Here is a 15,209-nt window from a genome sequence, read left to right on the forward strand (position 1 = left end):
AAACCAGAGATCAAATTGCCAACATCCACTGGATCAGGGAAAAGGCAAGAGAATACCAGAAAAACATCTATTTCTGCTTTATTGACTATGCCAAAGCCTTTGACTATACAGATCACAATAAACTGTGGAAAATTCTGAAAGAGACGGAAATACCAGACCACCTGACCTGCCTCTTGAGAAACCTATATGCAGGTCAGGAAGCAACAGTTAGAACTAGACATGGAACAACAGACTGGTTCCAAATAGGAAAAGGAGTACGTCAAGGCTGTATATTGTCACCCTGCTTATTTAACATCTATGCAGAGTACATCATGAGAAACGCTGGACTGGAAGAAACACAAGCTGGAATCAAGATTGCCAGGAGAAATATCAATAATCTCAGATATGCAGATGATACCACCCTTATGGCAGACAGTGAAGAGAAACTAAAAAGCCTCTTGATGAAAGTGAAAGAGGAGAGTGAAAAAGTTGGCTTAAAGCTCAACATTCAGAAAACGAAGATCATGGCTTCTGGTCCCATCACTTCATGGGAAATAGATGGGGAAACAGTGGAAATAGTGTCAAACTTTATTTTGGGGGGCTCCAAAATCACTGCAGGTGGTGACTGCAGCCATGAAATTAAAAGACGCTTACTGCTTGAAAGAAAAGTGATGACCAACCTAGATAGCATATTAAAAAGCAGAGACATTACTTTGCTAACAAAGGTCCGTCTAGTCAAGGCTATGGTTTTTCCTGTGGTCATGTATGTATGTGAGATTTGGACTGTGAAGAAAGCTGAGCGCTGAAGAATTGATGCTTTTGAACTGTGGTGTTGGAGAAGACTCTTGAGAGTCCCTTGGACTGCAAGGAGATCCAATCAGTCCATTCTGAAGGAGATCAGCCCTGGGTGTTCTTTGGAAGGAATGATGCTAAAGCTGAAACTCCAGTACTTTGGCCACCTCATGCGAAGAGTTGACCCATTGCAAAAGACTCCAGTGCTGGGAGGGATTGGGGGCAGGAGGAAAAGGGGACGACAGAGGATGAGATGGCTGGAGGGCATCACTGACTCAATGCATGTGAGTTTGAGTGAACTCCAGGAGTTGGTGATGGACAGGGAGGCCTGGCGTGCTGCGATTCATGGGGTCGCAAAGAGTCGGACACGACTGAGCGACTGAACTGAACTGAACACTATATTCCCTGATAGCTCAGTTGGTAAAGAATCTGTGTGCAATGCGGGAGACTCCAGTTTGATTCCTGGGTTGGAAAATCTGCTGGAGAAGGGATAGCTATCTACTCCAGTATTCTTGAGCTTCCCTGTGGCTTAGTTGGTAAAGAATCCACCTGCAGTGCAGGAGAACTAGGCTCGATCCCTGAGTTGGGAAGATTCCCTGGAGGAGGAAAGGCTACTCACTCCAGTATTCTGGCCTGGAGAACTCAATGGACTGTATAGTCCATGGGGTTACAAAGAGTCAGACAGGATTGAGCAACTTTCACTTTATACAATATTCCATTGTGAATATATGGAAACTTCCCAGGTAGTCCTAGTGGTATAGAACTTGCCTGCCAATGCAGGAGGCTAAGAAATGCTGGTTTGATCCCTAGGTTGGGAAGATCTCCTGGAAAAGGAAATGGTAACCCACTCCAGTGTTCTTGTCTGGAGAATGCTTGAAACAGAGGAGACTGATGGGTTACAGTCCATGGGGCCACAAAGAGTCAGAACAATTGAAGTGACATGGCATGCGTGTACTGGTCAGAATTTCAATCTTGCACTAAGCATTAGTACATTCCAGCATATCCAGAATCCAGCAGAAAGCTGATGTTGGGGAAGAAGAGGGTGTGTTGTCTCTTTTCTAGCTTGGCATTTCTAACCTGTAAGTGATGACAGAGATACCAAGTGAATATTTCATGCAAAAATGGGCACAATAAAATGACAATATGGACCTAACAGAAACAGAAAATATTAAGAAGAGGTGGCAAGAATACACAGAAGAACTGTACAAAAAAGATCTTCATGACCCAGATAATCACAATGGTGTGGTCACTCACCTAGAGCCAGACATCCTGGAATGTGAAGTTAAGTGGGCCTTAGGAAGCATCACTATGAACAAAGCTAATGGAAGTGATGGAATTCCAGCTGATCTACTTCAAATCCTAAAAGATGATGCTGTGAAAGTGCTGCAATCAGTATGCACCAAATTTGGAAAACTCAGCAGTGGACACAGGACTGAAAAAGGTCAGTTTTCATTCCAATGCCAAAGAATGCTAAAACCACCACACAGTTGCACTCATCTCACACATTAGCAAAGTAATGCTGAAAATTCTCCAAGCCAGGCTCCAGCAGTACATGAGCCATGAACTTCCAGATGATAGATCTGGATTTAGAAAAGGCAGAGGAACAAGAGATCAAATTGCCAATATCCGTTGCATCCTAGAAAAAACAAGATAATTCCAGAAAAACATCTACTTCTGTTTTATTGACTACAATAAAGCCTTTGACAGTGTGGATCACAACAAACTGCGGAAGATTCTTAAAGAGATGGAAATACGTGTCTACCTTACCTGCCTCCTGCAAAACCTATATACAGGTCAAGAAGCAATAGTTAGAACCAGACATGGAACAATGGACTGGTTCCAAATAGGAAAAGGAGTACCTCAAGGCTGTATATTGTCACCCTGCTTATTTAGCTTATATGCAGAGTACATCATGCAAAATGCCAGGCTGGATGAAGCACCAGCTGGAATCAAGATTGCCAGGAGAAATATCAATAACTTCAGATATGTAGATGACACCATCCTTATGGCAGAAAGCGAAGAAGAACTAAAGAGCCTCTTGATGAAAGTGAAAGAGGAGAGTGAAAAAGCTACCTTAAAACTCATCAACTAAAAATAAAAGATCATGGCATTCAGTCTCATCACTTCATGGCAAATGGATGGGGAAACAGTGGAAACAGTGACAGCCTTTATTTTCTTGGGCTTCAAAATCACTGCAGATAGTGACTGCAGCCATGAAATTAAACGATTCTTGCTTCTCGGAAGAAAAGCTATGACCAACCTAGATAGCATATTAAAAAGCAGAGACATTACTTTGCTGACAAAAGTCCATCTAGTCAAAGCTATAGTTTTTCCAGTAGTCATGTATGGATGTGAGAGCTGGACCATAAAGAAGGCTGAGTGATAAAAAATTGATGCTTCTGAACTGTGGTGTTGGAGAAGACTCGTGAGAGAATCTTGGACTGCAAGGAGATTCAAACAGTCAATCCTAAAGGAAATCAACCCTGAATATTCATTGGAAGGACTGATGCTGAAGCTGAAGCTCCAATACCTTGACCTCTTGATGTGAAGAGTAGACTCATTAGAAAAGACCCTGATGCTGGGGAAGATTGAAGGCAGGAGGAGAAGGGGATGACTGAGGATGAGATGGTTGGATGGCATCACCAAGTCAGTGTGCATGAGTTTGAGCAAGTTCTGGGAGATGTTGAAGAAAAGGGAAGCCTGGTGTGCTGCAGTCCATGGGTTCAAGGGAGTCAGACACGACTGAGCAACTGAACAACAATTGCAAGTGATGACACTTGAAATGGAGCCTTTGGCAAGTAATGATTAGGTGAGACTTTGAGGGTGTAATCCTTACAGTGGGGATTACAGCCCTTCTGGGAAAAGACACCAGAGGGCTTGATCACTTTTTCTTTCCATGAGCAGGCTCTGAGCAGAGGCCACATGAGAACACAGCAAGAAGGTGGTTGTCTGCAAATCAAAAAGAGTCATCCATGCTAGTACCCTGATCTCAGACTTCCACCCTCCGGATGTATGAGAAAACAAATTTCTGTTGTTTAAGCCACCCAGATTATTTGTTTTTTGTTCAGTTGCTCAATCATTTCCAACCCTTTGTGACCCCATGGACTGCAGCACACCAGCCTTCCCTGTCCTTCACTATCTCCTATGGTTTGCTCAAACTCATGTCCATTGGGTTGGTGATGCTATCCAACCAACTCATCCTCAGTCACTCCTTTCTCCTCCTGCCCACAATCTTTTTCAGCATCAGGGTCTTTTCCTGTGAATCAGCTTATTGTATCAAGTGGACAAATTACCCTTCCTGTGAATATTCAGGGTTGATTTCCCCTATGATTGACAGGTTTGATCTCCTTGCAGTCCAAGGGATTCTTAAGAGTCTTCTCCAGCACCAACATTCAAAAGCATCAGTTCTTCATGCTAGTAATGGCAGGCTGAGCCAACAAAGAGACTGAGTGAGTGGCACATAGCAACTGTAAGAAATAGCACAAGTGACCCAGTTCACACCCGTAGGAGAATGCAAGCTGCTCTGACAAACAGCCCAGCAAGCCTGCAGATCTATAGTTATACATAATTAGACTCCAGTGCAATCGGTTAGGTCAGCCATGACTGTCTTGTTTCCTTTGTTTATATATTCCATCTTCCAGATTCTCATGCAGTTTTCAGAAACACGTGGCCAGGTCACAACGTTCTACTCACAGAGACAAAAAAGGATGTCTTTTTGAAATAATATTTCTTCACTGATGTGAGAAGAGAAAGCCACAGGAGGGTTTCTCTTCCTGCATGCCCTCTCTTATCCTCAAGTCCCATCTTGAGGCCTAGAATACTTCTGTAGGACGGCAGGCTTCTTGCAACAAATAAGCTCTAAGTTAAAAAGTCCATTGACTGAAGATGGAGAAGTAGAGGGCTTGCCCAGTGGCTCAGCAGTAAAGAATCCACCTGCAATGCAGGAGATACAGGAGACTTGGGTTTGACCGCTGAGTAGGGAAGATCCCCTGGAGGAGGGCATGGCAACCCACTCCAGTATTCGTGCCTGGAGAATCCCATGGACAGAGGAGCCTGGCGGGCTACAGTGCATGGAGCTGCAAAGAGTCAGACACGGCTGAAGTAACTGAGCATGTGTGCACCCGTGGAGAATTAGGAGGATAGAAACAGTCTCTGTCTTTATGGACATTTCCGAGCAACTGTCCCACACCTGGATGCACCTGTGTCTAGAGTAATTGTTGGAGATAACTGCTAATCCTTATTGATCAGAGTTTCAGTGGCTCCCAGGGGAATAACTACATATCCTTGTTGATTAGAGTTTCAGTTGCTCCCAGGGGAACGCATTTTCATCCATTTGGAAAGGACACGTGACAATGGGCACAGAACAAAAATGCACAGAACAAAATGAGTACGTCCAAGCTCCATCTTGCAGGAAGTTAGAGACACATGCAGGCTCCAATTTTTGGTAGTTATCTGACCACTGTTACTGGCACCTCCCAGCCCGTCTTGACTTCTCTGGTGGAAAGACACACTAGACAACTTAGTAGATACTTTACCTTCAAATAGCCTTTAATGTAGATGCTCCTGTCTTATAGGAAAGCATTGCTAAGTCATCATTTGCCCCCCATAACATGCCTGCTGATATGCAAATATCCAACAGAAAGGGAAAGTTTAGCAAAATGCCAAATAGTAATTTTGATAACAATGAGGAAAATACTTACTAGTTTATACAAAGATTCCCAAGGTATAGAAAGGGAGTTTATTTCTATCATCACAATAGATCTTGGGGAATCTAGTTTTGTCAGGCTTGAGAATTCATATATTGGCAGATCCTGACCTTTTTTTTGCATCTTTTAAAAAATTTATTTATTTTAATTGGAGGCTAATTACTTTACAATATTGTATTGGTTCTGCCACACATCAACATAAATCTGCCACGGGAGTACACATGTTCCCCATCCTGAACTCCCCTCCCACCTCTCTCCCCATACCATCCCTCCAGGTCATCCCAGTGCACCAGCCCCAAGCATCCTGTATCGAACCTAGAAGATCCTGACCTTTATACCTCAGACTTAAAGTTCATTTTCATGCACTATGCGTTCATCTGACTAGATCAGCTTTTATATGACACGTAGAGACTCCTTGGGAAAGACCCTGATGGTGGGAGAGACTGAAGACAAAAGGAGAAGAAGATGGCAGAGGATGAGATGGTTGGATAGCATCACCAACACAGTGGACATGAATTTAAGCAAACTCTGAGAGATAGTGGATGACAGGGAGGCCTGGCATGCTGCAGGCCATGGGGTCTCAAGGAGTCGGACATGACTGAGCAACTGAACAACAGGGACTCACCTACGTCTCCTGATCAGTGAGAATATGGCTTAAGCCTGCCTGCCAACAGGCCAGTTCTACCAAGGGGATCATCTTCATCAAAACTACCAACTGCTTGAATTCTACTTTATTGCATTTGTTACAGTATGACTTATTCAACATTGTTTGTTACATTATGAATTATTCTACATTATTGCATTTGTGACACTGTATAAGGTCTTCTCTGGTGGTTCAGACAGTAAAGCATCTGCCTGAAATGCGGGAGACCTGGGTTTGATCCCTGGGTTGAGAAGATCCCCTGAAAGGGGGCATGGCAACCCACTCCAGTACTCTTGCCTAGAGAATCCCCATGGGCAGAGGAGCCTGGTGTGCTACAGTCCACGGGGCCGCAAAGAGTCGGACATGACTGAGCAACTAAGCACAGTGCAGACCTTACTCCCTACCCACCACTCATAATATATGGATCTATTGCTATGACTTTATTCATCGATTTTAACGCACATCTCTGTCAATACATTCCATAAGTAAGAGACTACTTACACTAGGCACTGTGTTCATCAATATCTTCGATGTCAGAATAATATATGATCTCATTAGCGCTTCCAAATATTTGCAGTTAAGTTCCACTCCAACATTTGCTGTCTTTTAGAAACCAGACTACAAAGGAGAGTCACAGGGGCTCTCAGTCATTTCTCCCTGCTTCCCTAATAAACAGAAGTTCTACATGTACCGAAATTAGATATCTGATCCCATAGCCATTAATGAGCCCCCCAATGCATCAGTGTCTGGCCATGGCAGTGTTTTCCTCCTAACAATCTCCCAGGAGACTAACCTCTGACTGATTACAAGCCCGTGATAGGGACATGGCCACAGTTTCCTTGTTATTTACTAATAAATGCCCTTGGCCTTGCACTCTGCCATAAATTCAGCTCATTACAGAGATACTTGAGATCATCCATTTCAGCCAGTCTTTCCATTCCTGCTTCCAGGAGATGGACCATTCACTCATTGACTGCTTGCAGATTTGCCTTCCGCCGCCACACACTCCTCTGCTCACAAGGGTCAAAACTCCCTTCAATTTTGTGTGAAATTCACTTCTGATTGTGAACAATGATGATCTGGATCTTTTTTATTGGGGGGGGGGGAGGGGGGCAGCTTAACTTTAGCCCCTGCTATCCAATTACTCTTGACTTATCTCTCTGGTTGCTGTGAGGGTGTGGTGGGCAGGCTTCTCAGGGTGGTGAATTTTCTTGTGGTTCATGGGCTCTAGGCATATGGACTTCAGTTCAATGAAGTTTGAGGGCATAGTTGTCCCCCAGGATGTGGAATCTTCCCAGACCAGGGATTGAATCGGTGTCTCCTGTACTGATGGGCAGATTCCTAACCACTGGATTACTAAGGGATGTCCCTCCTCCTCCTTTCAATAGAGCAATTCATAATCTTTCTTCTATCTAGTCCCACAGATATTCCCTTCCACAAGACTCTTGTAAAAGTGAATTCTATCAAAATTTTACATTCATATCTTTGGGCAGTATCTGTTCAAATATTTTATAAATATTTATAAGAAATCCTAAAGGAAAACAACCCTGAATATTCATTGGAAAGACTGAAGCTAAAGGTGAAGCTCCAATACTTTGGCCACCTGATGCCAAGAGCTGACTCATTGGAAAAGATCCTGATGCTGGGAAAGATTGAAGACAAAAGGAGAAGAGGGCAGCAGAGGATGAGATGGTTTAATGGCATCAGTTCAGTTCAGTCACTCAGTATTGTCCGACTCTTTGCAACCCCACGGACTGCAGCACACCAGGCCTCCCTGTCCATCACCAACTCCCAGAGTTTACTCAAACTCATGTCCATCGAGTCGGTGATGCCATCCAACCATCTCATCCTCTGTCCACCCCCTTCTTCTCCTGCCTTCAATCTTCCCCAGCATCAGGGTCTTTTCCAATGGGTCAGCTCTTCCCAGCAGGTGGCCAAGGTATTGGAGTTTCAGCTTCAGCATCAGTCCTTCCAGTGAATATTGAGGACTGATTTCCTTTAGGATGGACTGGCTTGATCTCCTTGCCATACAAGGGACTCTCAAGAGTCTCCTCCAAAGCACAGTTCAAAAGCATCAATTCTTTGGCACTCAGCTTTCTTTAATGGCATCACCAACTCAATAAACATGAGTTTGAGCAAAGTCTGGGAGATAGTGAAGAATAGGGAAGCCTGGTGTGCTGCAGTCCATGGGGTTATAAAGAGTTGGGCATGACTTAGTGACTGAACAACAACAATTTAGAAATATGAGCATAACAATAAAATTTGACATGGACTTCCCTGGTGGTCTAGTGGTTAAGAATATACCTGCCAATGCAGGGGACAGGAGTCCCATCCCTGGTCTAGGAAGATTCCACATGCCACGGAGCAACTAAGCCAGTGTATCACAACTACTGAAGCTCACACCCCCAGAGCCTGTGCTCTGCAAAAAGAGAAGCCACAATCGGCAACAGGAAGCCCATGCACCACTACATAGAGTAGTTCCTCACTCGCCGCAATCAGAGAAATCCCCCACACAGCAACAAAGATCCAGTGTAGCCAAATAAATGATAACAATAAACACAGTTTAAAAAGAAAATGCTTCAAAATTAACATGGTAAAGGATCATTTTAAAGAAACTGATTTTTTTAAATGATAAAGACAACCTTTGTTTGATGAGTTTAATAAAAGAGTTAGGATTTCAAATACATGATTTTACTGTAAACTCATGATTTTATAGAAATTGTAACCAACCACTTACCTTTTGGAGAAGGCAATGGCAATCCACTCCAGTACTCTTGCCTGGCAAATCCCATGGATGGAGGAGCCTGGTAGACTTCAGTCCATGGGGTCGCTAGGAGTCAGACACGACTGAGTGACTTCACTTTCACTTTTCACTTTCATGCATTGCAGAAGGACATGGCAACCCACTCCAGTGTTCTTGCCTGGAGAATCCCAGGGACGGGGGAGCCTGGTGGGCTGCCGTCTATGGGGTCGCACAGAGTCAGACACAACTGAAGCGACTTAACAGCAGCAGCAGCAGCAACTTACCTTTTGCCTCAAGGTTTGAAAGAACATAAAATGACCAAAGGCGTTTCAGCTGTATTATTTGTGAGAAAAGAAATCCTGACATAAAATGTTGTTAAATATTTAAATGGCTTGCCAGAAGAGATACTGAAGTTCCTAACCTTGAATAGATGAAGTTTCAAAATGAATTCTTAATTGCCTGAAAGGAAGCAAAAGGTGATTTTAATGACCTCTCCAAGTCTGATTCTATCCAATATCATGCCCAAGTCATATACCAATATTTTTAAGAATCAAAGTATGTTATAGAAGGCATGAAAGTGACTGAATTACAAATGTAAAGTATCTTCAGGAAAATATATCTCTGGATAAAATGCTGCAAGTAACTCACATAATCCTCTTTACATATCAGTAATGATTTCTGTTTGAGATTCATTCTGGTTATATATCCATGAGGAATGGCACAGTTTATTTAGGGGAGTGATAAAAAATTAACAACCACTTCTCATTTTATTAGAGGAAAGCATCAGTCAAACATTTTAATGTACATGATTGCAAAGACTTAGAAGCAAATTAATGAAATAGTCCCTGGTCATTCATTCAGAATATATTCTACCCTACTGGGGATGTATTTATTTCACTTAGTGAAACAGCCAACAAAGATTCAAAACTTCTTGTAATCAAAAAGCAGCAATTTGGGATTAAGTAAGGATGCATGTGAATATACAGAGAAAGTAGAAAAAAATTAGAGAACAATGTTTCAATGAAAACTTGAGAAGGAAGAGACGTTGAAGGAATGAGAATTTGTACATCACATGCTGTCTCTCTCTCAGTCACTTACAGGTTCTAAAGGCTCATTTTGAAATCTCTCATTTAGAATTTAGAGCACATGTGTATTCCCACACAATCACAACATCTGCAGGTTGGAAAGAGCCTCAAAGATCATTTAGGTCAAGTGCTTCTCTGAGACTTAATCACCTCTTACATCATCCCTGCCAAACAAATCAGGTTATAAATGGCAATTAAGCCTTCAGATGACACGGCAAAGTTGTATTTATATCACAAAGTACCCTAACATGTGCAATAAACAGTAAACAAATAACTCATTGTTCCATTTTGCATGACTAGGGAATGGCAGCCCACTCCAGTATTCTTGCCTGGGAAATCCCATGAACAGAGGAGCCTGGCAGGCTACAGAACATGGGGTTGCCAAGAGCTGGATACAGCTGAGCAACTGAGCTCGTTTAAAAAGTAGGATGGAATCACAGTACCAATTTGGGGGTACCAGCTACACAGACACATCTCCTGTAGTCCCAAGACTCACTCAGGAACATTCCCTGTCTCCCCATCATGTGCAGACACCAGAGGGTGGAGGACTAGATGAGAGCAGGAATGTGAGGAGAAGGATGAGGATTTGTGTTGCAGGGCAACAGAAGCATAGCCAAAGGGTCAGGGGAGAGCAAAGAAAGATACTGGAGGTAGTGAAGAGTGATGAGACTTGCAACTCCTGCACCTCTCTTAGGGAATACCTGGGAGTTCAGCTGGTAAATTCATGCAGGAGACCCTGGTTCCATTCCTGGGTCAGGAATATCCCCTGGAGAAGAGATAGGCTACCCAGTCCAGTATTCCTGGGCTTCCCTGGTGGCTCAGATGGTAAAGAATCCACCAGCAATGCAGGAGACCTGGGTTCATTTCCTGGGTTGGGAAGATCCCCTGGAGGAGGGCATAGCACCCCACTCCAGTATTCTTGCCTGGAGAATTCCATGGACAGAGGAGCCTGGAGGGCTATAGTCCATGGGGTCACAAAGAGTCGGACACGACTGAGCGACTGAGCACATGCAGCATTTCTCTTCGCCCTTCCCTGCTCGCCTTCAGACTCAGTGCTGCCCCACGGCAAGCCTCCTCCTCGGGGCTCCTCCTCTTTTCCCACGAGGTGGAAGCTTTAAATCAGTCATTTATGCGCTCACTTGGTTTTTTAAAGTTCATTTCTACTTTGCACTCTATTGCTCGGTCACTTTGCTGCTCTTGGTGTTCACCAGAGAGCCAACAGTCCTAGAGCTCAGGTGTGACCAAACAGGGCATTTCTGGATTCAGTGGGCTTCCCTGGTGGCTCAGCTGGTAAAGAATCTGCCTGCAATGCGGGAGACCTGGGTTCTATCCCTGGGTTGGGAAGACGCCCTGGAGAAGGGAAAGGCTACCCACTCCAGTATTCTGGCCTGGAGAATTCCATGCACTGTATACTCCCTAGGGTCGCACTGGGGCTCAGGTACCATCATAATGTGCATTTCTGGATACCCAATGCCCTTGGACAGCAAGGAGACCCAACCAGTCCATCCTAAAGGAAATCAGTCCTGAATATTCATTGGAAGGACTGATCCTGAAACTGAAACTCCAATACTTTGGCCACCTGATGTGAAGAGCTGATTCCTTGGAAAAGACCCTGATGCTGGGAAAGATTGAGAGCAGGAGAAGGAGACGACAGAGGATGAGATGGTAGATGGCATCACCGACTCAATGGGCATGAGTTTGGATAAACTCCCATAGTTGGTGATGGGCAGGGAGGTCTGGCATGCTGCAGTCCATGGGGTTGCAAAGAGTCGGACACAGCTGAGCAACTGAACTGACTGAACTGAATGCCTGTTCACGACTAGCTCACATAATGTGCTAAAATATGTGTTTGGGGGATAAGAATTTTTTTTCCTGGAATATAATTGCTTCACAACAGTGTGGGGGTTTCTGCTATTCAATATAGTCAATTAGCCACTTGTATACATATATCCCCTCCTTCCTCAACCTTCTTCCTATCCCATCATCCCATCCATTAAGGTCATCACAGAGAATCAGACTGAGCTTCCCGTGCTTTATGGCAGGTTCCCACTAGCCATCTAATTTACACATGGTAGCGTATCTACTGCCCATCTCAGTCTTCCAGTTTGTCCCACTCTCCCTGTATCAGCCTGTCCATTCTCCATGTCTGCCTTTCTATTCCTGCCTTGATAAAGGGAAAAGAAAGGGATTTGAAGGAGAAGAAATAACTGAGGTCCCTTAAAGGAAATAGAATGGAATTCTCTCTTTTCTTTCCAATTTCTTCCCACTTGTAACCATCAGCCAGACCTGGGCTCTGACAGCTGGAGATGGTTCCTATATCACCCCTCTTTCCTCTCCCTTTCTTACTTTTCTGCTTCTTCACCCACCCACCTGGACACCTCCTCTAGTCTGAACTGACTGCTTAAAGAGGGGGAATCTAAAATCTTAAGGATATTGCTTCATGAAACAAGAAGTCTGAAGGAGTAAGAAGAAAGATAGGGGGTGAGAAATTCCTAGAGAAAACAGAAGAAAAAAACTTAAACCTCGTGTGGCTCAGATGACAGGTACTCACTAAATATCCATGTGTTTCTCCACATTTCACAAGCCCACACATCAGAGTGGCTTCGGGTGACTAATTCTCATCAGTAGAACATGAGCAGAAACAATATTCAGGTTCCCAACTGAGAAAAGTAAGAACAGATGTTCCTTTTCTGAGACTGTTCTTTTCCCCTGATACATTGACCTGGAGGTTATTTGCTCCAGGGGGCATTACTACAAGTTGGAAGAGCTGTGAGGGACAATCGGACTTTACACGAGGGTAAGTAAGAATTTTTTTTGTACAAAGCCACTGATATTCAGAGACTTAGAGAATACAATAGCATTACCTGTTGCATTGGTAATGCTAATACAATAACATCTTTTTTTTTTTTTTTTTTACTTTTTAGCACAGTCTTCAGTTGGAAAAGTAGGTTTATTAGTCATGCTTACAGGTCAAGGGTTACCATGTTTAGGCACTGGCATCCAATCCACAGTTTCCAACCCAAAGTCAAAGTCAACACTTCCTATTTCTCCCTGTCATTCAGTTAGAAGATGCAATATTTTTTTCTGAAGATGCAGTATTTTAAAAGAATTGTCTACAGGATTTTCAACACTGTGTTCTTCTGCTGCTGTTGCTGCTGCTAAGTCACTTCTACTCCCAAGTGAATCTGTACCAGAAGAGCCTTATTTATTGGCCACCTTGTAGAATCATTCTGTGCTCAACATGAGGCCATTAGATGCTACAGGGATGCTACAAAAGATAAATGGGAATCTCACTGCAGGAGCCATTGATCAGATAGGTGAGGACTATTGTTTATTTATTCCACAGTATCATCTTTATCCCCTTAATGGATCACAGCCTTGCTGTGACCAAAGGGGCTTGTGTAACTCAATGAAGTTATGAACCTTGTCATGAAGGACCACCCAAGATGGAAGGGTCACAGTGGAGAGTTCTGACAAAATGTGATCCACTGGAGGAGGGAATGGCAAACCACTCCAGTGTTTTTGCTGTGAGAACCTCATGAACAGTATAAAAAGGCAAAAATATATGACACCAGAAGAAAAACACCCCCGCCCCCCACCACCACCAGGGCAGACGGTGTCCAATATGCTACTAGGGAAGAGCAGACAGTTATTGCCGAAGAAGCTGAAGTTGAAAAGTTCTATGAAGACCTACAAGACCTTTTAAAACTAACGCCAAAAAAAGATGTATTTTTCATCATAGAAAATTGGAATGCAAGCATAGAAAGTCAAGAGATAACTTGGAGAAATAAGCAAGTTTGGTCTTGAAGTACAAAATGAAGCAGGGCAAAGACGAACAGAATTTTGTCAAATATCCTCTTCGAACAACACAAGAGAAGACTCTACACATGGACATCACCGGATGGTCAATACTGAAGTCAAATTGATTATGTTCTTTGCAACCAAACATGGAGAAGCTCTATACAGTTAGCAAAAAAAAAAAAAAGAATTGGAGCTGACTGTGGTCCAGATCATCAGCTCCTTATTGCAAAATTCATGGTTAAATTGAAGAAAGTAGGGAAAACCACTAAACCATTCAGGTATGACCTAAATCAAATCCTTTATGATCATACAGTGGAGGTGATAAATAAATTCAAGGGATTAGATCTGGTAGACAGAGTGCCTGAAGAAATATGAACAGAGGTTCATAATGTTGCACAGGAGGTGATGACCAAAATCATCCCAAAGAAAAAGAAATGCAATAGGCAAACTAGTTGTCTGGGGAGACTTTACAATTAGCTGAGAAAAGAAGAGAAGTGAAAAGCAAGGGAGAAAGGGAAATATATACGCTAGTGAATCCACAGTTCCAGAGAATAGTGAGGAGAGATAAGGAGGCTTCTTAAATGAAAATGCAAAGAAATAGAGGAAAACAACGGAATCAGTTCAGTTCACTTGCTCAGTCGTGTCCGACTCTTTGCGACCCCATGAATTGCAGCACCCCGGGCCTCCCTGTCCATCACCATCTCCCAGAGTTCACTCAAACTCATGTCCATCGAGTTGGTGATGCCATCCAGCCATCTCATCCTCTGTCGTCCCCTTCCCCTCCTGCCCTCAATCCCTCCCATCATCGGGGTCTTTTCCAATGAGTCAACTCTTCACATAAGGTGGCCAAAGTACTGGAGTTTCAGCTTTAGCATGAATCCTTCCAAAGAATACCCAGGACCGATCTTCTTCAGAATGGGCTGGTTGGATCTCCTTGCAGTCCAAGGGACTCTCAAGAGTCTTCTCCAACACCACACTTCAAAAGCATCAATTCTTCAACACTCAGCTTTCTTCACAGTCCAGCTCTGACATCCATACATGATCACTGGAAAAACCATAGCCTTGACTAGACAGACCTTTGTTGGCAATGTCTCTGCTTTCGAATATGCTGTTTAGGTTGGTCATCACTTTCCTTCCAAGGAGTAAGTGTCTTTTAATTTCATGTCCGCAATCACCATCTGCAGTGATTTTGGAGCCCAAAAAAATAAGTCTGACACTGTTTCCCCATCTATTTCTGGGAAAGACTAAAGAGCTCTTCAAGAAAATTGGAGAGATCAAGGGAATATTTCATGCAAGAATTGGCATGATAAAGGACAGAAAGAGTAAAGACCTAACAGAAGCAGAAGAGATTAAGAAATGGTGATAAGATACACAGGAGAACTATACAGAAAAGGTCTTCATGACCTGGATTACCACAATGGTGTGGTCAGTCACCTAGGGCCAGACATCCTGGAATGCAA

This window comes from Ovis canadensis, chromosome 1, assembly GCF_042477335.2.
Source record: "Ovis canadensis isolate MfBH-ARS-UI-01 breed Bighorn chromosome 1, ARS-UI_OviCan_v2, whole genome shotgun sequence".
Lineage (NCBI taxonomy): Eukaryota > Metazoa > Chordata > Mammalia > Artiodactyla > Bovidae > Ovis > Ovis canadensis.